The 24098-nt window shown below is 37.9% G+C and overlaps 1 protein-coding gene and 1 non-coding gene across 3 annotated transcripts in view; both read left to right on the top strand.

Annotated features, from left to right (window-relative positions):
- The window catches only part of LOC131161935 (sugar transport protein 5), a 29872-nt gene that overhangs the window by 4787 nt on the left and 987 nt on the right, over positions 1–24098 (top strand). The window lies entirely within an intron of this gene.
- On the top strand, positions 11265–11370 carry LOC131163215 (small nucleolar RNA R71). Its single transcript, XR_009138991.1, has one exon. It is a non-coding gene; the product is annotated as a small nucleolar RNA R71 (small nucleolar RNA).

Here is a 24098-nt window from a genome sequence, read left to right as displayed (position 1 = left end):
AGGCTTATATTTCTTCTACCCATAAGGGTAGGTCTACTAGGGGTGGATGTTGACCCAAATTGTGATGCCCCGATTTTCATACCATTATATATATTAAATCAATAATACTCAAACATCGGCCATGTCAGACTCTCTGATACCGTATCAGCATAACTCGACCCGAAACAGGTACCGATTAATCAGTCAAACTTATATAAACAATCCTAATAGCGAAAGTCAATAATTACAAACCATCCAAAATACAAATACCCAGAGTACTATACATTCATATATATATATATATATATATATATATATATATATATAAAATCAATCAAACTTATATAAACAACCCTAATAGCGGAAGTCAATAATTACAAACCATCCAAAATACAAATACCCAGAATACTATACATCCATATATTTATACATGTCTAACACATTTCCAAAACAGCAAAACACCCTAGGGGGTAACATTCATTCCTAGCTCAAAACACTCACCCTATCTATTAGGGTGTAGGCTCCCCTCTATCTCAGAGCTCTATCTCCTCGTTTGTCATGATTTCCTAAAATATTAAATATTTGAATGAGACATATCTCAGTAAGACATAATAAATTATTTATAGTGTATAACAGTAAGAGTTTCGTTATATTATAATATTCTCATTTCAGTGATAACACAATCTGAGAAAAATATACCAGTTATACTCATAATCATATAACACAAGCTTTTATAAGTTTTAATTCCATTTTTCAACTCATTCACATGCAACCCATATTTAACAGCGAAAGTTCTCAAGGATAGGGGAGATTACATGCCCATACATGTAACTCCCCTCTACTCTAATATCGTTTGTAACCTTACTTGATTAACTTGGATGAGGCTGCAATTGATACTTATCAGGACACTCACCTTACTCAGTAAGCCCTCAGGCGGAGAGTTTTACTTCGTTTTATTTATTTATGTTATTAAACTCACATTTTTTTTTTATTTCCATTTCATCATCTTGCACATGAGTGTCCTCGGTAACCATTACATGCGTGTCTATAACTCATGACTGTCTTGAGGATATTCTCCACACCATGCTTCCCCCCATGGTTGAGATTGTGCAACCCAAAGGTTGGATCTAAACTGCGATTGACTTACTTGGTTAGATCAAAATACATAATCCATATACCCATTTGTAGTACGAATGACCTGCCTAACCCTTGTTCGGACTCTAGGGGGCAAAATTACCCTTCTCACTAGCTCATTCGACTGTCACGCCACACTCTCCACGAGGCTGTGTGGTTGCACTTATCATCCGCTAGCATCGATACCGTGCTTTCTATCACAATCCATCCATCATGGTTCTCATATTTTCATTTACACATTCACATTCCAGTATTTCCATTTCAACATTCACATTTCATTATTCACAATTCAGTATTCACATTGCAGTATTCGCATTACAATATTCACATTCTAGTATTCATATTTCAACGTTCACATTTTCATATTCTCATTTTAATATTCACATTGTAGAATTCACATTGCAATATTTTTATTTCCACATTCACATCTCAATATTCATAATTCAGTATTCGCAATAGGTTCTCATTTCACGTATTTCAATATTTCTCAGTATAAAACATATCATTATTTTATACTACCACATTTATCATAGAAATCATTTCTATACATATATATCATTTTCCCTCATTTTTCCAGTAGACACATCCATATTACATATTTTATCATTTTCCAAAAAATACTCTTCAATATATCACTTTTCATTGTTTCTTAATAAAACAATTCTCTTATCATTACAGTTCAATATAAAAAAAAATATCACTGGATTTCTCTTATATTCTTTTCTGCACAAAAAAATTTTAGTATATGTTTACCTCATATTCTCATAATTCACCATGCAGTTCACACGACCCAGTTTCAAACATTTTGTCAGTATAACTCATATGTCACACAATTTCATTTGTTATTCATATCCTAATATATACAGTTAAAATATCATATCACCATTTTCACATATTTATTCAACCTATAATTTTTAAAATACTGCTATAATTTATTCCCTTTACCTGACTTACTAAGAGGTCCACTAACACTCGAGATCCTACGCTCCATGATGTTCGTGGCTTAAAAGCATGAAATTCACATTTCCTCAAATTAATCAACTCAATTCCCAAAACAATTCTCAATTAGAACTTCCTAGGTTTCGAATACTTCAAATAGCCCATTAAACCCTAAAATACTTACCTTGATTTTGGGATGGTACCCAAGAACACCAAACCAACAATCCGCTCCAGTTAAGATGTAGAAAATCTACCCACGAACCTTGTGGCGGTTCTTGGTTGTCAAAACAGGCTTTAACGAAGCTGAAATCGAAGAGAGAGAGAGAGAACAAAAATGTAGGGTAGAGAGAGAGAGAGAGAGAGAAATCATGTTGAAAAATGAGGATTTTCCTATTTATAGGCCAGGCTTCGTCGACAAGTTAAAGTGATTCGTCGACAAGCCCATGAAGGCACTTCGTTGATGAGGAGGTTGGTTTATCGACGAACTTGAAATTCTCTGAGATTCCCTGACTCTCGGTATCTTCTCGTCGACGAGACACATGTACTTCGTTGACAAGACCTAGAGGGTCATTCGTCGACGAACCCCTGCTGATCCCCCTTTTTCATTTTCTTTCTCTTTCTCTTTCATTTCTTTTCTTTTATTACTTTTATTAATTAAAATTTTTGGGTCTCTACATTCTCCACTCCTTATAAAATTTCATCCTCAAAATTTCTATTCATCACCTTTTCATCCTTACAGAAAACATCCCAATTTTATTAATTAGCCTCACTTATGGCGGAGGAATACCATGATTACATTTACGGTCCCCGGAGATTACAATAACCCCAACAAAATTCTCTCAAATCTCATAACTCCTTTCATTGGTGCCACTTTCAAAAACACATGATCCCCTGTATCAAACTTTAACTCTCATTGGCGAATATCTGCATAGCTTTTCTGCCGACTTTGTGCTATTCTGATCCTATTTCTAACGAGTCTGACTTTATCTTGAGTTTGCTATATCAGATTTGGCTCCAAAATCTGTCTTTTCCCAATCTCTTCCCAATACAACAGGGATCGATACCTCTTGCCATATAATGTCTCATATGGTCCCATCCCAATGTTGGTTTGATAGCTGTTATTCTAAGCAAACTCGACTAGTCGCACGAACCGTATCCAACTACCTCTAAAATCTAGCACACAAGCTCGTAACATATCCTCAAGTATTTGTATCGTTCTCTCCATCTGACTATCTGTCTGAGGATGAAATACTGTGCTGAACGATAACTGAGAACCCGTGACTCCTTGCAAACTCCTCCAGAAACAAGATGTGAACTGTGGGTTTTGGACCCATACTATGAACATTGGCACACCATGGAGTCTAATTATCTCATGAATGTACAACTCTGCTAGTATGCACAAGGAGTAGTTAACTCTGATAGGAAGAAATTGGAAGTCATTGTCAGTCGATCTACAACCACCCAAATAGCGTCCTGTCTATGCAACGTCGGCAGTAATCCCATGATAAAATCCATTAATATATGTTCCCATTTCCACTCAAGGATGTGGAGTGGCTGCAATGTACCCGCATGTCTCTGATGCTTAGTTTTCACCTGTTGGCATGTCAAATATTGTGCTACAAACTCAGCGATTTCTCTTTTCATACTGCTCCACCAAAAAGACTCCTAAAGATCCCTATACATTTTAGTGCTACTAGGGTACCATATATAGGGATTGGTGCACTTCTTCCAGAATAACTTTCTTAATCTCAGGGTCAGCAGGTACACACAACCTATTATGGAACCGCAAAGCTTTGTCATCTGAGATATTGAAATCTACCTCTTGACCATTCTGTAATTTTCCCATAAGCTCTACTAACTCTGTATCACTCCTCTGAGCTGCTTTAATTCTTTCCTGTAGGGTCGGCTGTAATACCATATTGGCAATAAATTCCTTATGATTGCCCTCTATAAGTTCCACACCGAGTCTTTCTAAATCTATCTGAATTGGATGCTGCATCATCCTTACAAATACTGATGAATCTTCTGATTTCCAGCTCAAAGCATCAACCACCACATTAGCTTTTCCTGGGTGGTAACTGATGATGCAGTCGTAATCTTTTATCAGTTCCAGCCATCTCCTCTGCCTTATGTTTAATTATTTTTGTGTGAAGAAATACTTCAAACTCTTATGATTAGTGAAAATCTCACACCTACCCGCACAAAGATAGTGTCTCCAAATTTTCAGCGCGTAGACCACCGCTGCTAACTCCAGATCATGGGTAGGGTAATTTTTCTCGTAATCTTTCAATTGTCGAAAGATATATGCTATAACTCTTCCTTGCTGCATCAGCACACATCCGAGCCCTTTATGTTACATATCATTGTAAATTACAAAACCCTCTTCTCTTGAAGGAATTGTCAACACCGATGTAGTGATGAGTCGCTGCTTCAACTACTGGAAACTCCATTAACATTCATCGGTCCACTCAAATTTCACAGCTTTCCTAGTCAATCTAGTCAACAGACTCAGCAATTTAGAAAAGCCCTCAACAAATCTGCGGTAATACCTAGCAAATCCTAGGAAACTTTTGATTTCCTGCACATTCTTAGCTCGCACCCAATCTACTATTGCCTTGATCTTGCTCAAATCCACCAAAATACCACCCCTAGATACCACGCACCCAAGGAAGGTAATTTGCTCCAACTAGAACTCGCATTTCTTGAATTTCACATGTAGTTTTCTTTCTCTCAACACCTGAAACACTATCCTCAGATATTCCTCATGCTCCTCTAGGCTCTTTGAATACACCAGTATGTCATCAATGAATACCACCACAAACTGGTCCAAATACTAGTGAAAGACTCTGTTCATCAAATCCATAAACACTGCAGGAGCATTTGTCAACCCAAATGGCATAACTAGAAATTCATAATGGTCATGCCGAGTCTTGAATGTTGTCTTTGGAACATCTTCTACCCTAACCTTCACCTGATGGTACCTAAACCGTAGATCTATCTTCGATAAAATTTGTGTCCCCTGTAACTGGTCAAATAAATCATCGATGCGGGGAAGTGGGTACTTATTCTTGATAGCTACTTTATTAATTTCTCTGTAGTCGATGCACATTCTCATTGACCCATCTTTCTTCTTTACAAACAATACCGGTGCTCCCCAAGGCAACACGCTCGGCCAAATAAACCCCTTTTCTAATAATTTCTGTAATTGTTCCTTCAATTCTTTTAACTCTGCCAGTGCCATTCTGTATGACGCTGTCCCCGAAACTAGATCAGTAATAAATTCTACCTCACGATCAGGAGGTAGTCCTGGCAAATCCTCGAAAAATACATCTGGAAAATCCCTCACTATTGGAATATCCTCTAACCTCAATTCCCCTTCTGATACTTCCTTCACATAAACCAAATATCCCTGACAATCCTCTAACAACAACCTCCTCGCCTGAATGACGGATAACAACTATGGTGGGGTGCGCACACATGATCCCATAAATCTGTATTCCTGTCCACCTGGAGGTTTGAAGACTACCTCCCTCTAATGGCAATCAATACTAGCATAGTAGGCAACTAGCCAGTCCATCCCCAGAATCACTTCAAACACATGCATATCCAGAACCACCACGTTAGCTGATAAAGAATTCCCCTGAATACAGATTGGACAGTTCCTAAGTACCTTCTTACATATCCCTACAACCCCTGTCGACGTAGTCACTGACAAACTAATATTTAACTGTTGAGTTTCTAACCCACACAACTTAACAAATTCCTAGGCAATAAAAGAATGACTCGCCCCTAAATCAAACAAAACAATACCTATCTCAACGATGAACGAACACCTCCGCGGTTTTGTAGTCGACTATTTCCCTCTGACTGATACGTAGAAGCGCTTATCCTTATCCGTAATCCTTCATCAAACACACAGTAAGTAAATGGAAAGCAGTAAAGGAAAGCATGTAAATGAAAGTAAGAGTAAAAAGATCATCCCTTTATTATTCAGAACTTCTATCACTAACGTCGGGAATTACAAACAAAGTGATCGTGTAATATACACGGATAGCACACGAACGCCGCCGGTTGTCACAGGCCGATGAACACTTCATGTTCACACTGAAACAGGAATTGAAAATTATGCTACTCCTAATCTATCTTGGCTCTCAATGATATCTTAAGTCTGTCACTAATCTAAGACAAGCCAAAAAGGAATCCAGAGCTCATGTTCATAGAAAATATTTATAGGTTATAGGGTTTACAAAATTTGTTTTGCAATTTAGGAAGGTTTGTAGAAGATCTCGTGTGGTAGATCCTTGCTGTCAACCAAGTCGCTCCTTCGTCATTTTTGTGCGCGCCCCGGTCGAGACTCGCGGGAAGTCAGGGATTCAAATCTCCAATGCCTTCGACTTCGTCGCGCCTCAGGGTCTCTATGGTCGAGACTTGTAGTATCTCGGTCTTCAAGAAATCTTAGTATCTCAACATAGTTACCCCTAAAGCTCTCTTGGTCGAACATTTCGCTGAGACTCTCGGTACTTCTAAATTTCAGTTCTGTCTCAGCATCTCGACGTGGTCACCCCAATGAGTCACTTGGTCGAGCACTTGGTCAAGCATTATCTACGTGTCCATTTATACTCTGAAGCTTCTAGAGCTTAGCTAAATGTTTGAATTCGAGCTTTGAATCCTCCGAATTCTCCTTGACTTCTTGTAATGCTTAACTCCATGATTTTGTCCTGTTTTTCTTGAAAAGACAAACAAACCTTGCATAACTTTGAGCAATGATAACTCTAGGTAAATACATAATAAAATAAGGATAAGCATAGTTAAATGATGGTCTAAAATCATATATTTTAAGGACTCATTCCAACACCCAACTTACACTTTGCTAGTCCTCGAGCAAAGAAAAATCTAAGAAAACTACCAAATCCTGCCTATATCCTCTTTCGTGGGAAACATGATTGCATTTACCATATGCAATAAAGCTTTAAACCCCTAAGTTGATCCTAGTTGACGAGATGTAGTCTCATGAGGGTTTCCAGGGTGGTTCCCACAAACACCAATATAGTGAATAAAAAATGGAAACACATGTAACATAATCATACCATTTTATATTCAAAAATATAACATTATTACATACAAATGACTTCATACATGACTCCATTATATACACACTCTGCAGCATTTCAATCATGTAAAACTCGACGCACCACAGCCATTTCAAGATACTACTCACAGAAAATTAACTCATGATTATAATTCAAAGTTAATATTAGCATGCAAATCCAAGTATGAATAGGTCACCTCACAGGGCATGTGTATAGTGTATGATTCCTCTCACTCAGAATGCTCGGAGGCACCTACAGAACGGTCGTCTTGACTCAGCCTCACTAGTTTATTACCTCAAAAATCACTTAGGAAGATGGATTCACTCTCATATGTGAGGAGGAGTGTCATGATCAAACGTCCAACATATTTAAAGAACTGACACTAGAAGTGTGGAGTGACTAGTCTTATAAGAAAGGAATCCAGCCTTGGTTGAGGTGTCTGGTCCTTCACCCTAACATCTTCTCACTTACTTGCCACATTTAATCAAGACCACCCTAGACGAACTTATTCCCAAACTTGCGTGAATTCAATAGATGCATTGGTCAGAAGATTCTTCATACATGCAGACTTGTATTGTGTGTTGTCCTCTGGATCTTTTCATATTTTCTTAGAGAAGGTGCGTATTTTTGTTGTTTTTCTTTTTCTCTGCTCACGTTCCTTTTTCTCTTGCATGGTCAGCTAAAACAATCATCACGTTCTTATACTGTCTTCATGTTTTCCAATGGGAGTGTAGCTCAGAATGAGTCCATGGAAAAAGTTAGTCTCTAAGGTTGGCTTAACCTTTCTGTCTTGAGTAAGTTACAAGACCTATATTTATATCTCCCCACTTGATGTCACCTTTAGGCTGACAAATATAAGAACAAAGACTAGTTGGCAAAGGAAATCTAGTAAAAGGAGGATAATTGAGTTTTGTAAACTCAAAGTTTGATGTTAAAAATTCGAGAAATAAACGAATGGCTCAAATACCTCACAAGGTATCATAGTCGCCACGGTTGTTCTCTCAATACTCTCTGAGGACCCTCAGTGTTACAAATCATGTGGAATGTGTTCTTAGCCCCATGAAGTACCATGTACATAAGAGTTTATATTGCAATATTAACCCAATCAAACCACTTAGTCAACTACCTAGAGTAATGTCAAGTTGTCGGCCATGTTATGCAAATTTTATAGAACTGATTTACTACATTGTTGGTGAGCATAGTGAATCATATAATTAAAAAGTTTATGCATGTAACCTTAGGTTATATGAGTGCATGTATAAGGTATAAAATATGTTAGCATGGTTCCCTAGAATTTGTTTGCGAATATATATATATATATATATATATATTTTAGAGTTGTGTCATTTTTGTGCATGAAATAATGTCATGCAGTGTACTACCCTCTACCCCCAACTTAGAACTTTAGTGTCCTCATTGAAGTGTAAAAAGAAAATAGAACCCAGGCAAGTGATAGGACCGAGCATGGTGTTAGTATGAACAAATAGTGTCCTGCAAAATATAGTAACCAAAACAACATGCAAGCAAGAAGACATTGTAGCACAAAAGACATTTGCATTCCAGCTGCACTATGTACAATTCAAATAAGAAGTGCAAAAGATTAGATAAAGGATTTGTGACTACAACTCTGACAAAAGCATGGTGTGGGCACAGACAAAAATTAGCTATGATAGGGGAGGATAATTCTTCTCGAGATGCTGAATCCGAATTTGAAATGAGGAACGAATTGTCAGTAGAATAGCCAGGGGTAGTATGGTTGGTTATGGCTTAGTCCACCTTCTTGAGCGCCTCAACCAAGGCATCCCAAATCACGGGCCCTAGAGTGGTGGGTGGTACAGAAGCAGACACGGGCGGGACTATGTGAGGTACCCGTGGAGTTTGCCTTGAATGTGCAATCTTTATGTAGAGGAGGCGCTTTGCTACTACGGCTGAGTTTAGCGAGTCCGAGATGGAGTGGTGGAGGGTTGGCCATGTTCTGCCTTAATTTTAGTTCCCGAGCGTAGTTCCATTGATGTTGGGTATGTGTCTTGGGAAAGGAAATGAAACGAGGAGAAAGGAAGGGCTAAGCTGTGAAGCAGTGATGCGAGCCCAAGGTGCCTGTTGGAGCTTGATGCAACGATCAACCAGGTAGCAGGGAAGCGGAAGTGGAGGTTCGATGCGGGCAACTAGGGTTCTGAAGTGAGCGACAAGGATCGACTAGGAGGTAACAATGGCGGGAGTGGAAACGTCGGGAATGAAATAGGATTTTAAATGAAGGTGATTTTGCCAACTAGGTCGCACACATCTTAATGCTAGTTGCAGACCTGGTCAGCCCTCTCAGTATTCTTCACACGCAAAACAACTCAGGGGCTAGACTAGGTCGCCCTTTATTTATGATGGTCGCATACTTGGTCATGACCCTCACTTATCCTAAAACCTATTCCGAAGACTCTAACTCCTAGCTAGTTTATTATAACTACCTAAAGGACTTTAAAAAGAAAATAAATAAATAAATAGATAAATAAATAAATAAAACTATCGGGTTGCCTCCCGAAAGCGCTAAGTTTACCATCTTCAACCAGACACCTTAAAGCTCATTTTGAACTCATCCTGGTTCCCAGTTAACATTGGTTTCCCCATTCTCTTCCTCACACCCTAAATTGCACACCCCCAACTTAGTTTCAGATTTGGGGTCCCAATAATGTTTTAGCATAGATTGCTCAAGGGAATCCTCAAATTCAGCATGGGTAGGGCTGTCAAGCTGCAGTGTAATTTTCCAAGGGTGTTTCCATAGCATTTAAGGGGTTGCTTCCCTAAAAATTTTGTCAATATTCGTCTTCGTCCACAGCTTGGAAGGTGTTCAGAAGGTGTTGGGAAGTGTTAAATATGTTCAGCCTACGTTGCTTATGGCCCCATGAGATGTCCATAATCCCCGTCCTACATTGAATGCAGGCATTAGTCGTGATTAGGAATGGCCGTCCCAAAAGAACAGGGATTAGGTTGGTGGAGATTTCCATATCCAAAATGATAAAGTCAATGGGGTAATGGAAATCTCCTACCTTGACTACCACATCTTCTACCACACCCAGGGGTTGCTTAAGAAATCGATCAGTAAGGCATATGGAAACCGAGGTGGGTTGCAGCACACCTGGGTTGAGTTTCTGGTAGGCCAAGTATGAACGAATGTTCACACTTGCTTCTAAATCTAGAAGAGCCCCCTCAATGGTATAATTACCAATTACACACGAGATCGTAGGTGAGCTTGGGTCTTTTAGTTTAGGAACTAGGTGCTTTAGTATTACGGAACTCATATGCTCGGCCTGCTTAACCAAACATTCCATATGCACCCTTGATTCTGCCTCTTGCATTGACAAGTCCCTAAGAAATTTTATAAACGCATGTGATTGCTTTATGTTGTCGAGGAGAGGCTTATTCATTCGCACTTGTTTAAACATGTCCCAGATGGACTCGGTGGGAGCTTCTTTCCTAAATATAGAGGGTGCACATGGGGCTACTAGATATGTCACTGAGTAGCCATGAAAAGCCCTGTGGGGAGCGAAATGAGGTGTAGTTCTTCTAGTGGTGGGTGTGAGACTCAATGGTCTATGTACCCAACTAGAGGGAGAGAGAGTGCATGAAGCTTGCGGCCTTCAGGAGAAGTTAGAATGTTGTTTCAACTTGGGATTTAAGGTATTCGAATAGGGGTTGTTAGATGGCTTATTGTACTAATTGTGAGTGGCCTTTACTTCCTCCTGCACAAGCTCAGGCTAGGAATGTGCATGAGGGCACTTGTAAAATGTATGGGAAGGGTCAAAGAAGATTGCACAAACCTCTGCAAACGCTGTTGTCTGCGGTCCTAAGGACAGGGATTGATTTAAATTTTTGGATATTGCATGCAAGGTAAGGGCTAGGTCTTGGCCAATGGCCAACTCATAAACTCCTTTTGGTTTAGAATTTGATGGATTAGGAAGTCTACGAGTGGCAGCCATGTGCTGCTGAGAATTTTTCTTCAAATTTTCAAAGAGAATCCAGACCTCATTCTCGTACTTAGTGAGGAAAGTACCTTCGCACGAAGCATCAACCATAAACCTATCTCTTTTAGCCAACCCTTCGTAGAAAGTTTGGACTAATTGCCACTTGGGGAACTAGTGATGTGGACATTTACAGAGTAGGTCCCTAAAGAGCTCCCAAATCTAGAAAAAGAGTTCCCCATCCATTTGTGAGAAACTTGTGATGGCTCTTTGAAGCTGATTAGTCTTCCTGATTAGGAAGTACTTTTTAAGAAATTCGTGTTGCATAGTGGCCCAGTGGGTCACCGAGTTCGATTCTAAGGACGTCAGCTAATATCTGGCCTTATCCTTTAGAGAGAACGAGAAAAGCCTAGGATGGAGGGCATCATCACTAAAATTAGGGATGCGGATGGTGGAACAAATTTCCAAGAACTCACCCAGGTGCTGATAAGGATTTTCAGTAGAGTTCCCATGAAAGTTGGGTAGCATCGAGATGATTGAAGTCTTAATCTCAATTTGGGCTGCCTGAACATCCAAGAACCGGATGCAGGAGGGCGATGTGTATGCATTAGGTACAAAGTAGTCCCTAAGAGGTCTTAGGTGTTGCTTTCCCACCACAGGTAGGTGAGGAGCATGGGGTTCCGGGATTTGTTCAGCGGGAACTGGTGGGTTATCATTAGCCATTGCTTTAAGTTCAGAAGACTCTACTTCCTTCGAATTAGAGATAGGTTTCCTAAGGGACCTACGAGATTTTTCAATCTTAAGATCTAAGGGAATTATCTCAGGTTCCAAAGAATGCAGACCAAACATGCACACTTTTAAGAACAAAGATTCAGACTTCAAAAATAGAAAATAAAAGAAAATAGAAATTAAGTAAGAAAGTGAAAACAAAAGGAGAGCAAATCAAAAGAACAAGGTTGTAATACTTTACGATGGAAGTTGGCTTCTAACCGTAGCCAAGTCACTGGCAATGACACCAAAATTTGGTAGGCTCGCCAAGGCTTGGGTCCTTAACTACCAAAAATAATATTTATAAACCTAAATATCCCAAGTTTAGTAGAAAATGAGTAAGTCGGGTATCGATCCACAGGGGCTTGAAGTGCAGTTAGTGAACCACTTCCAATTTAGTTTATTATGGCTTTGTTATGAAAAAGAAGTAAAAAGTGATGTTTTGCAATGGTGAATGTTTCTAACTACTGGAAAGCGATTAAATGAAAGCAAGTAAATCTACACTACAGGAAAGCAAGTAAATTTAAGACTTACCCTACTCCTACAAAGCAATATTGTGGTTTGAATCATACGCTAGATGCCATGCGTCTATCTACGTTCATCCAAACTTACATAGAAGTATTAACGCGAGCGGGCCAAGCTGGGAGAGGGGCGATCGAGGGCACAAGGTAGCGAGGGTGCCCCAACTGTCTGGAGCACAGTCGGGAACTGGAGTATACCCTGTCTCAATGATGAACGAACTCCTCCATGGTTCTGTAGCCGACTATTTCCCTCTGACTGATATGTTGAAGTGCTTATCCTTATCTAAAATCCTTCATCAAACACAACGGGTAAATGGAAATAAGTAAACGAAAGCATGTAAATGAAAACAAGAGTAAAAAGATCATCCCTTTATTATTCAGAACATCTGTCACTAACATCAGGAATTACAAACAAGGAATTGTGTAATATACACGGATAGCACACGAACGCCGCCGGTTGTCACAGGCCAACGAACACTTCATGCACACACCGAAACAGGAATTGAAAACTATGCTACTCTTGTTATATCTTGGCTCTCAATGACATCTTAAGTCTGTCACTAACCTAAGAGAGGCCAAAGAGGAACCCAGAGCTCGTGTTCATAGAAAATATTTATAGGCTCTAGGGTTTAAAAAGTTTGTTTTGCAATTTAAGAAGGTTTGCAGAAGATCTCGCATGGCAGATCGTCGCTGTCAATCAAGTCGCTCCTTCATCATTCTTGTGCACGCACTGGTTGAGACTCACGGGAAGTTAGGGATTCAAATCTCTCCAATGCCTTCGACTTCATTGCGCCTCAAGGTCTCGATGATTGAGTTAATGGTCGAGACTTGGAGTATCTCGGTCTTTAAGAAATTTTAGTATCTTGACATAGTCGCCCCTGAAGGTCTCTTGGTCAAACACTTCATCGAGACTCTCAGTACTTCTGAATTTTAGTTTTGTCTCAGCATCTCGACGTGGTCGCCCTAGTGGGTCGCTTGGTTGAGCACTTGGTCAAACCTTACAGCAATTCGATCTCAGTCTGAACCTTAGCGTTTGTAGTGGAAGACTAAGTCGCCCCTGTGGTTTGCTGGTTGTGCCACGTGGTCAAGCATCATATTCATGTTCATTTATACTCTGAAGCTTTTAGAGCTTGGGTAAATGTCTAAATTCGAGCTTTGAATCCTCCAAATTCTCCTTGGCATCTTGTAGTGCTTAACTCCATGGTTTTGTACCGTTTTTCCTTTAAAGACAAACAAACCTTGCATAGCTTTGAATAATGATAACTCTGGGTAAATACATAATAAAATGAGGATAAGCATAGGTAAATGAGGGTCTAAAATCGTATATTTTAGGGACTCATCAATTTTCACATATATCAATTGTTGACTTTAAGTGTGATACTTGCATTCTTGCTAAAAGTCATCGAGTTACTTATCCATTGAGTATGCATAAAAGTGACGTTCCATTTGCTTTAATCCATTCCGATGTGTGGGGACCCTTTCTTGTTTTTACTGCATCTGGAATTTGTTGGTTTGTAATATTTTTTGATGACTGTACTCGGATAACTTGGCTATACTTGCTGAAACATAAAGATGAGGTATTAAGTGTGTTCAAATAATTTCATGTCATGGTTCATACTCAATTCTTAGCTAAGATACAGATTCTCTGGTCCGATAATAGTCATGAATATGTTAATCGAGGATTCCTTAATTATTTCCAACACCATGGAATTATTCATGAAACTTCTTACCCACGGACTCCTCAGCAAAATGGTGTTGTTGAACAAAAAAACCGACATATACTTGAAATTTCTTGTGCCCTCTTACTTGGCGCCCACATACCCAGTTGGCACTATGCTGATGCAGTTGCTACAATCGTGCACCTCCTAAACCGTATGCCATCTAAAGTTTTGGATTTTAAGACACCCCTATAGGCTCTTTCAACTTATGTGTCCTTGCCTACAGTATTAATAATTCCTATGCGGGTCTTTGGATGCGTAGCTTTTGTACATCTCCATAAGGACCAACGTAATAAATTTGATCCATGTGTTGTTTGATGTCTTTTTTTGGGATATGATGTACATAAAAAAGGATATCGGTGTTATGACCCGACCACCAAATGCACCAACGTAACTATGGATGTAACGTTCTTGGAATCTGACATGTTCTACTCTCCCTCGGTATCCAATTCTTCTCTTCAGGGGGATCCAAGTTGAAGAGCAAAATTGGTCAAGATTTGACTGGCTAGGGTTTGATGACATAAATACGGTAGTCAGTGGGGAACCTGATAAAACTACAAATAAATCTCTAGATGATGACATAACTCTTAGAGCAACATCTATACCAACAACATCTACATCAACCCCGCCTAAAGCTGAACAAGAATCTCCCCACAACTCAGTACCTGAAGAGCCATCTCCTAAGAATATCCCTGAGGTAAACTATTTTATTACACTTCCAACGAATAATGATATGGATATCTCTGCTGGTTATACCCTACCTTTCAGGCATAATCGTGGAAAGCCACCAAATAGGTACTCTCCAGAAATTAAGGAACAAAGGTCAAGGTATCCGATTGCCAACAATGTACACACAGAAACTATCTGAACCCATTAAAAATTTGCACATGAACTTTCCTCGTGCCATGTTCCCGCTGATGTTCAGGAAGCTCTAATATACCCTAAGTGGATTTGGCTATAAAGGAAGAGATGGAGGCATTACTAAAGAACAAAGCATGGGCTTTTGTGTCATTGCTTAGAGGAAAAAGGACGATGGGTTCAAATGGGTGTTCTCCATCAAACACAAGGCAAATGGATCTATCGAACGATATAAAGCATGACTGGTGGTAAAGGGCTATACACAAACATATTGCGTGGACTGTCAAGAAATGTTCTTACCAGTAGCCAAGTTGAATATAGTTTGAGTCTTATTCTCTCTAGCAATAAATCTCGACTGGTCGTTGCACTAGTTTGATGTAAACAATGCCTTTCTTCATGGTGATCTTGAGGAGGAAGTGTATATGGATATTCCACCAGGCTATACAACAACCATGATGACTAAGGTTGTGTGTAAATTACAATGCGCACTGTATGGACTAAAGCAATCACCAAGAGTATGGTTTGGGCAATTTAACTTGGCAATGAAGAAATATGGGTTTCAGCAAAGCAACTCAGACTATACACTCTTCCTGAAGCATCAACTGGGCAAGGTAACAACATTAATAATCTATGTAGATGATATGATCATTATAGGAGATGATCCAGAAGAAATAACAAGACTTCAAGAGCAATTGGTGATAGAGTTTGAGATGCAAAATCTAGGAGGACTCAAATATTTTCTGGGAATTGAAGTTGCTAGGTCTAAGTAAGGCATATTTCTTTCCCAAAGAAAATATATCCTAGATTTATTATTAGAAGTTGGGTTACTAGATTGTAAGCCCGCAGATACACCAATAATCCAAAATCACAAGCTTGGAGAATACTTAGACCAAGTGCCAATAGAAAAAAGAAGGTACTAGAGATTGGTTGGGAAACTTATTTATCTATCCCATGCACGGCCACCTATGCAATAGGTGTAGTAAGCCAATTCATGCATTATCCCAGTGAAGATCATATGAATGTGGTGATTTGGATTCTTTGATACCTAATGTACTCCCCTAGAAAAAGGACTTATGTTCTAAAAAAAAAAATGGCTTGAGAGTTGAAGGTTATACAGATGCTGACTAGGCAGGAAATATTTCAGATAAAAAATCCACCTCAAGCTATTTTACATTTGTTGGAGGGAACCTGGTTACATGGAGAAGCAAGATGCAAAACGTGGTAGCATTATCAAGTGCCGAAGCTGAGTTTCGTGGGATGGCTAAGGGTCTGTGTGAGCTTCTCTTGTTTCGAAGACTATTAACTGAAATTGGCTTTGCCACAAACTACAAGATGGACTTGTTTAGTGATAACAAGGCTACTATTGACATTTCTCATAATCAAGTTTAGCATGATCGAACCAAACATGTGGAAGTAGATTGACACTTCATCAAACAAAATCTTGAGGCCAAGATAATTCGATTTCCATTCGTTAGGTCCAAAGACCAATTGGTAGATATACTTACAAAAAATGTGTAGTAAGAGCTTCTACAACTCATTTGGCAAGTTGGGCATTAGATATATATATATACACCAACTTGAGGAGGAGTGTTGGCGTGATTGTAGGCTTGATTGTAGGATTGAATTATGGCATGAATGTAGGAGGACATTTCGGATAGGTAAATATTGTAATATACAGAATTTTATTTTTCATTTTTTATAATATATATATCTCAAAAGGTTTAAAGGAAATTGCTAAGAAAAATGCAAAACGATCGAAATGTTGGAAGCTAAGAAAAACATGCTCAGCCATGGATGAAAATGCAGGTCATGCCAGCTCTATGTGGATTTGAGCAAGTGAGAAAGGAAGATAAAAGGGAATATGGCTAGGTGATGGAGGTGTTGTAGTCATGTGGGTGGGCGAAGGAGTACCTATGTGAGAGAAGGAAGAAATAGCAAGGGAAGTTATACAGGTGGTCACCCTGTCCATGTTACGTGTGTGTCTGTATTTTAGATGTTAGTCATATGACAAATTGATTTTACATTCATTAATATCAAACATGTAAATAGGGGAATCTATTTTTAATAAGTGTATAATTTAAGAAATTGGTTGATATGACAAATTGATTTTACATTCATTAATATCAAACATGTAAATAGGGGAATCTATTTTTAATAAGTGTACAATTTAAGAAATTGGTAAAGGGATACATGGAGGAAGAGATCCCTTATATAATTTCCAAATAAAAGGAGAAGGTTTGGCAATCCCTCGGTTAAGCATTCATGATTGTATGCACGATTGTAGTCGAGTAGGAGGGGGAGAAAAAAAGTATAGGAGGTTCTAATAAGATTGGGAGCTAGAGTTATTAATAGTTAAAGGGATAAATTTTAGGGGAACTGGAATAGCCACACTAAAAACGAGAGATAGAGTGAAAAAACAAATTTAAATATGAGATGAAGAATGAAGAATTTAATTATGGTTTAATCTTGAAAAGATAAATGAGGAAGAAAGGATTTATTACCAGAATAGTAAAGCATAAAAAGAGAGGGAACCAAAAAATCGTCCACATGGATAGGTTGAAAAAGCGGAAAAAAAAAAAAAAAGCCCACATGGACATCTCGAGAAAGCTTCAAAATTGATAGGAAAGAATTGATAAATAAAAACCATAAAATAGTAATAAAAAAATGACAAAATGACTCGTCGACACATTGAGAAAGCACAAAAATTCTCTGATTTAAATAACAATCCCAGATACATTTATTTATAAATTTAAATTTTCACTTACCAGAGAATTCCTTAAACAAGAAAGCTTGTCATAGTTGTAGAAGAGGGTTTTTATTTATTTAATTTTTCAATGTCACGTAAACATGCACATTATGTGATATTCATTAGGACTAATCATGACATTTTACTTTTAACTTTACAAATCAAGGTTGCAGTGGCATGCGTGCTAGGCATGACAACGGGGATTTCGGCCACGGAAGTTGTTGTGCTGGGCACCCCACTTGTGCCAAACACCAATACTACAACTATTACTATTGATTATATAAGAAATTAAAGCAATGCGGAAATTAATAATAAAATAGTAAAAAAAACAAGACAAGAAATTTATGAGATTCGATATAAAATTACCTACGTCCTCGGGCGTCGATGATCAATCTACTACTTCTTGACAAAGTAAAACTTTGAGGTGTTTTTACAAATGAAGAGTTGAACTCTTTATATAGTAAAAAACACTTCTCTCCAATGTGGGACAAATAAATATAAAAAATTCAAAACAACCTTTTATACTAATGTGGAACTATTATACCAATGTGGGACAAAAAATAAAAAATCTCCACCTTGACGATAAATTCAAAAAATTTTTAGTCACCAACATTTTTTGGAGTTCCACATCATCGGCGCCTTCCAAAAATATTCAGACTTGTCGGATATTGATCAAGTCCAAACAATATTTGAGCTTGATTGTTGTCACAATCTTGGTCAACATATCTGCAGGATTTTCAGTTGTAGCAATCTTCTGAAGAAGTATCTTGGCTCCATCAATAATATCCTGCATAAAAAGAAACTGAATGTCGATGTGCTTCGTTCGTGCATGGTAGACTTGGTTCTTTGCCAAATGAATAGCACTCTGGCTATCACATAACACAACAATGTGCTTCTGAACAACTCCCAAATTTTCAAGTAAACCTTGTAACCAAATAGCTTCCTTAACAGCCTCTGAAGCTGCCATGTACTCTGCTTCTATTGTATACAAGGAAATGGTAGACTGTACGGTAGACCTCCAACTCACTGGACCATTAGCAAATGTAAAAATATATCCAGTAGTTGATCGACGTTTATCCAAATCACCCGCAAAATCCAAATCCATATATCCAACAACACGTTGATCAATAGTATTATTTTTCTTAAATATTATACCAATATCAATTGTATTCATAATATATCTCAAAATCCATTTCACAGCTTGCCAATGTCCTTTACCCGGATCATGCATATACCTGCTCACCATACTAACAACTTGTGAAATATCAGTTCTAGTACAAACCATTGCATATATTAGACTACCAACAGCACTTGCATAAAGAACCTATGACATATACTTATGTTTCTTATATGATTAGGAAATAAAGCCGCACTAAGTTTGAAATGAGGAGCAAGAGGAGTGCTTACTGGTTTTGATTGCTCAGACATGCCAAAACTCTGTACTACCTTCTTCAAATACTATTTCTGAGACAAACTAACTCTTTCTCTCATTCTGTCTTTGCGAATCTCAATGCCAAGTATCTTCTTTGCTTCACCAAGATCTTTCATCTCAAACTCTTGATTTAATTGACTTTTCAACTTGTCGATTTCTTCCCTATTCTTTGAAGTTATCAACATATCATCAACATACAAGAGTAAATATATAAAAGATCCATTTTGTAGTCTGTGAAGATAAACACAATGATCATGTTTATTTCTGATGTACTTTTGACCCATCATAAACTGATGAAATCGTTTGTACCACTGTCTTGGAGACTGTTTTAAACCATACAACGATTTACCCAATTTACATACCCAATTTTCTTTTTCAGCAACCTAAAATCCATCTGGTTGAGTCATATAGACTTCCTCTTCCAAATCACCATGTAAAAATGCAGTTTTTACATTGAGTTGAACTAGTTCAAGATCAAATTGTGCTACCAAAGCCATCAAAATTCGGATGGAAGAATGTTTAACAACTGGAGAAAATACCTCATTATAATCAATGCCTTCCTTCTGTGCATAGCCCTTGGCTTCCAATCTAGCTTTGAAGCGAACATTATTTGCATATGGAAATTTTTTATTTCTTTACATAAATCCATTTACAACCAATTGCTTTCTTACCCTTGGGCAGCTGGGCTAGCTCTCAAGTCTGATTCTAATGAAGAGACTGCATTTCTTCATCCATTGTTTTTTTCCACTTGTGTGATTTAGAGTTCCTCATTACTTCTTTAAAAGTGTAAGGAACATTATCATCCACAATTGGAAGTGCATAGACCACCATATCAGTATACCGAGCAGGTTTTTGAATATCTCGCCTTGGTATTTGAGAAACAATTGATTCTTATTGCTGTGAAGATTCTTGAATTGAAATCTCCTCTTCTTGTACATTATTTCCCACCATAATTGGAGAGTTACCTTGTGTAGTCTCATTTCTCACTGGGTTTCCCAAAATTGTATTAACCTCCACCTGTTTATGAGCACCACTGGTCTTCTCTTCAACTCGTGACTCCTTACGTATTGTTTTCTTTATTATCACAAGTTCATCAAAAGTCACATCCCTGCTTAAAATCATTTTTTTCGTCTCTAGATACCAAAGACGATATCCTTTGACTCTTGCACTTATCCCCAAGAATATTGCTTTCTTGGCTCTTGGATCCAACTTAGATTCTTTAACATGATAATAAGTCATAGTACCAAATACATGTAAATAATCATAATCACTAGCAGGCTTTCCAGACCATACCTCATAAGGTGTTTTTCCTTTTATTGTAGATGATGGTAGACGATTGATGAGATGACACGCATATCTAATAGTCATAGCCCAAAACCTTTTGTCTAACCCAGCATTAGACAACATACATTGAACTTTCTCCAGCAAAGTCCGATTCATGCTCTTTGCCACCCTATTCTGTTGTGGTGTATTTCGAACTATGAAGTTTCGAGCAATACCTTCATCCTGACATACCTTCATAAACGGGTCACTCGTGTATTCACTACCATTATCTGATATGAGTCGTTTAATCTTTTTGCTAGTTTGATTTTCAACGAATTTTTCAACTTAAGGAAAATATCACGCACTTCATTTTTATGCTTCGTAGAATACACCCAAACTCTTCTGGAAAAATCATCAACAAAAGTGACAAAATAATGCATACCACCCAACGAAGCCATTTTTGTGGGCCCCCATACATCTGTATGGATGTAGTCTAAAATACCTTCAGTTTGATGGATTGCTGTGCCAAATTTCACTCTAGTTTGTTTTCCTAGAATGCAATGCTCACAAAATTCAAGTTTGCATACCTTTGCACCCTTTAACAAACCTCGCTTAGCTAATTGTTGCAAAGATTTTTCTCCTGCATGTGCTAATCGCATATACCATAACCTGGTTGAATCTGAACTTGCATCTTTCTCAGAAACAATAGCTGCTGAGCCAATAACTGTACTACCTTGTAAATAATATAAGTTATTTTTCCTTATTCTTTTCATCACTACCAGCGCACCTGATTTAATCTTTAAGGTTCCATCTTTCAAAGTGATAGTGAACCCTTTAGATTCTAAGGCACCCAATGAAATCATATTCTTCTTTAGGCTTGGAACATACCTAACATCAGTCAAGGTCTTAATAGTTAAATCTTGACATTTCAACTGTATTGATCCTATTCCAGTTGTTTTACAAGTATTATCATTTTCATAAAAACAACCCTACCATCTAATTCTTCAAAATTAGAAAACTATTCCCCATTGGGACACATGTGATAGGAACAACCAGAATCCAAAATCTACTCACCAAAATAATGTGACGAAGATGCTCCAACAAGAAAAAAATTTGACTCACTTCCATCATTATTGGCTATATTGACATTAGAATGTGCTTTGCCCTTATTCTTCTACTGTAATTTAGGGCAATCTTTCTTCCAATGCCCTCTCTCACGACAAAAGGCGCATTCATCTTTAGCAGGTCTCCCACGAGATTTGCTCTTCCTTCCAGGCATATGACTCTAAGAACGTCCCTTTATTGTTAGTACTTCTGCTGTTTCCTTATAGACCCTCTAATCCTTCTTTCTGCATTCAGTACTAATCAATGCAGCACAAACAACATCATAAGTAACTTTATCTTTCCCATACAATAAAGTGGTGGTCAAATGTTCATACTCATAAGGGAGAGAATTCAATAACAATATGACTTTATCCTCATCTTTCACCTTTTCATCCAAATTTAACAAATCGGCCAAAATTTTATTGAAAGCATTTATGTGGTCATTAATTGAAATACCTAGTTGATACTGGAAGCGAAACAATTTCTTTTTCAAATAGAGCCGATTTTCTAAACTCTTGGTCATAAATGTATCTTCTAATGTCTTCCACAATTTCTTTGCAGATGTCTCCCTCATAACACAATATTTCTGATTTTTGGCGAGACACGGACGAATCATACCACATGCCTGACGATTGATCTTTTCCCAATCTCTGTCACCCATATCTACTGGTTTATTATCCAAGGCAATATTTAGTTCTTGTTGATACGAGATGACCATCACCTCACATTGCCACATACCAAAATTATTGGTACCATCAAATTTCTCCACCTCAAACCGATCATTAGCTATCGTCTTCGATGATGATGTCGAAGCCGAAGGGGTTGGAGTTTGTGTGGATAGAGTTTCTTCTATTGCTGCACTAGTTTCTGCCATCTTCTATATATTCAATAGCAACCAACAAAGCAAAAGGCCTAGGATGAATAGTACGTATCAACTTTGTCTACTCTATTTTATCTTATGAAATTCCACTTTGGCTAGGCCGCCTTCCAGGGAGTGACTGAGCCGCAATGGTCTCTGAGCACTCGCTTAGACAAGGTCTTTCTTAGGCATCAAATGTGGAATCAAGGATCCTAACAGAGGAACACCTTCGTACCAACACTATTCAACCTAGCTCTGATACCAATTGTTGTGTCGGGCACCCCACTTGTGCCAAACACCAATACTACAACTATTGCTATTGAATATATAAGAAATTAAAGTAATGCAGAAACTAATAATAAAACAGTAAAAAAAAAACAAGACAAGAAATTTACAAGGTTCGGTATAAAATTACCTACATCCTCGGGTGTCGATGATCAATCCACTACTTCTTGACAAAGTACAATTTTGAGGTGTTTTTAAAAATGAAGAGTTGAACTCTTTATATAATTTCAACCTTAAGTCTAAAAAATACTTCTCTCCAATGTGGGACAAATAATATAAAAAATTCAAAACAACCTTTTATACTAATGTGGAACTATTCTACCAATGTGGGACAAAAAATAACAGAGGCCATTTCTAGGGGCTATGCTATGTTAGTGCTAGTGCTAATGTGCACATATGCTGCGGGTTTTGGGTGGTCATGGGGGCCTCTAAGCTGGCTCATTCCTAGCAAAATATTTCCTTTGAAGATCCGCCCCACCGGCCAGAGCATAAGCATTGCAGTCAACTTCACCACCACCTTTGTGCTCTCTCAGACGTTCTTGACAATGCTCTGTATATGGCACCTTCCTTTTCTATGCCGCCTGGATCGCTGCAATGACTATTTTCGTTGTTATTTTCTTGCCGGAGACGAAGGGAGTCCCTCTTGACTCCATGTATTTGGTGTGGGAGAAGCATTGTTTTTGGCGTAGATTTGTTCAAGTTTGCCAAAAAATTTGTGTGTACAGACGAATTCCATGTCCTAAGATAAGGACGCGTAGGTGAAACAAATATTTGGTTTTGAATTTATAAAACAATGGGCATAATTTTCTATGTTTTTTTTTTTGATTGACTACACCAATAAACTTGCGATCTTCTAGTTAGATATAATATAAGGGTTTTAGAAGCCTAATTCTGAAGTATTTCCAATTGTTATGGTTTGCTCAATTCTACCTCAAGTGCCTCTAAAACATAATTGCTTCCTTAGGTATTCTTTTCCATGTAAAGGTCATTGTTGGCACCTCATTTTGTTTAGAACTTATACAATGTAATTTGAGTTATTATTTATTGAAAAATATCCTTTAAAATGAGAAAATATAAGAAAAAAATGGAAAAAAAAAATGAATGCATGGAAAAAATTGTATACATTAAAAAATAAATAAAAAAAAAATAGAAAATGAAGCAAAATAAGCTAATCTTCATCTTTAAATATGCAAGCAGAAAAGGAAAAATGAGAATTGGACATATGGGAATTTGCACAAGTAACATGTGGGTGAAATCATAGTTGAATGTAAGCATAAATTGATCAATTCAATTTAATTTTGACTGATCAGTTAAATGTTAATTGATCTAATCAGTGGTAATTGAGTGATCCCTCATACCTATAAATAGTGAGCTTCACAAGGATAGGAGGACAGACACACAGATACAACAGATAGAGTGAAGAAACAAATTTATATATGAGATGAAGAATGA

This window comes from Malania oleifera, chromosome 8, assembly GCF_029873635.1.
Source record: "Malania oleifera isolate guangnan ecotype guangnan chromosome 8, ASM2987363v1, whole genome shotgun sequence".
Lineage (NCBI taxonomy): Eukaryota > Viridiplantae > Streptophyta > Magnoliopsida > Santalales > Ximeniaceae > Malania > Malania oleifera.
The sequence above is the reverse complement of the archived record's forward strand: the minus strand, read 5'-3'. Positions and strand labels throughout refer to the sequence as shown.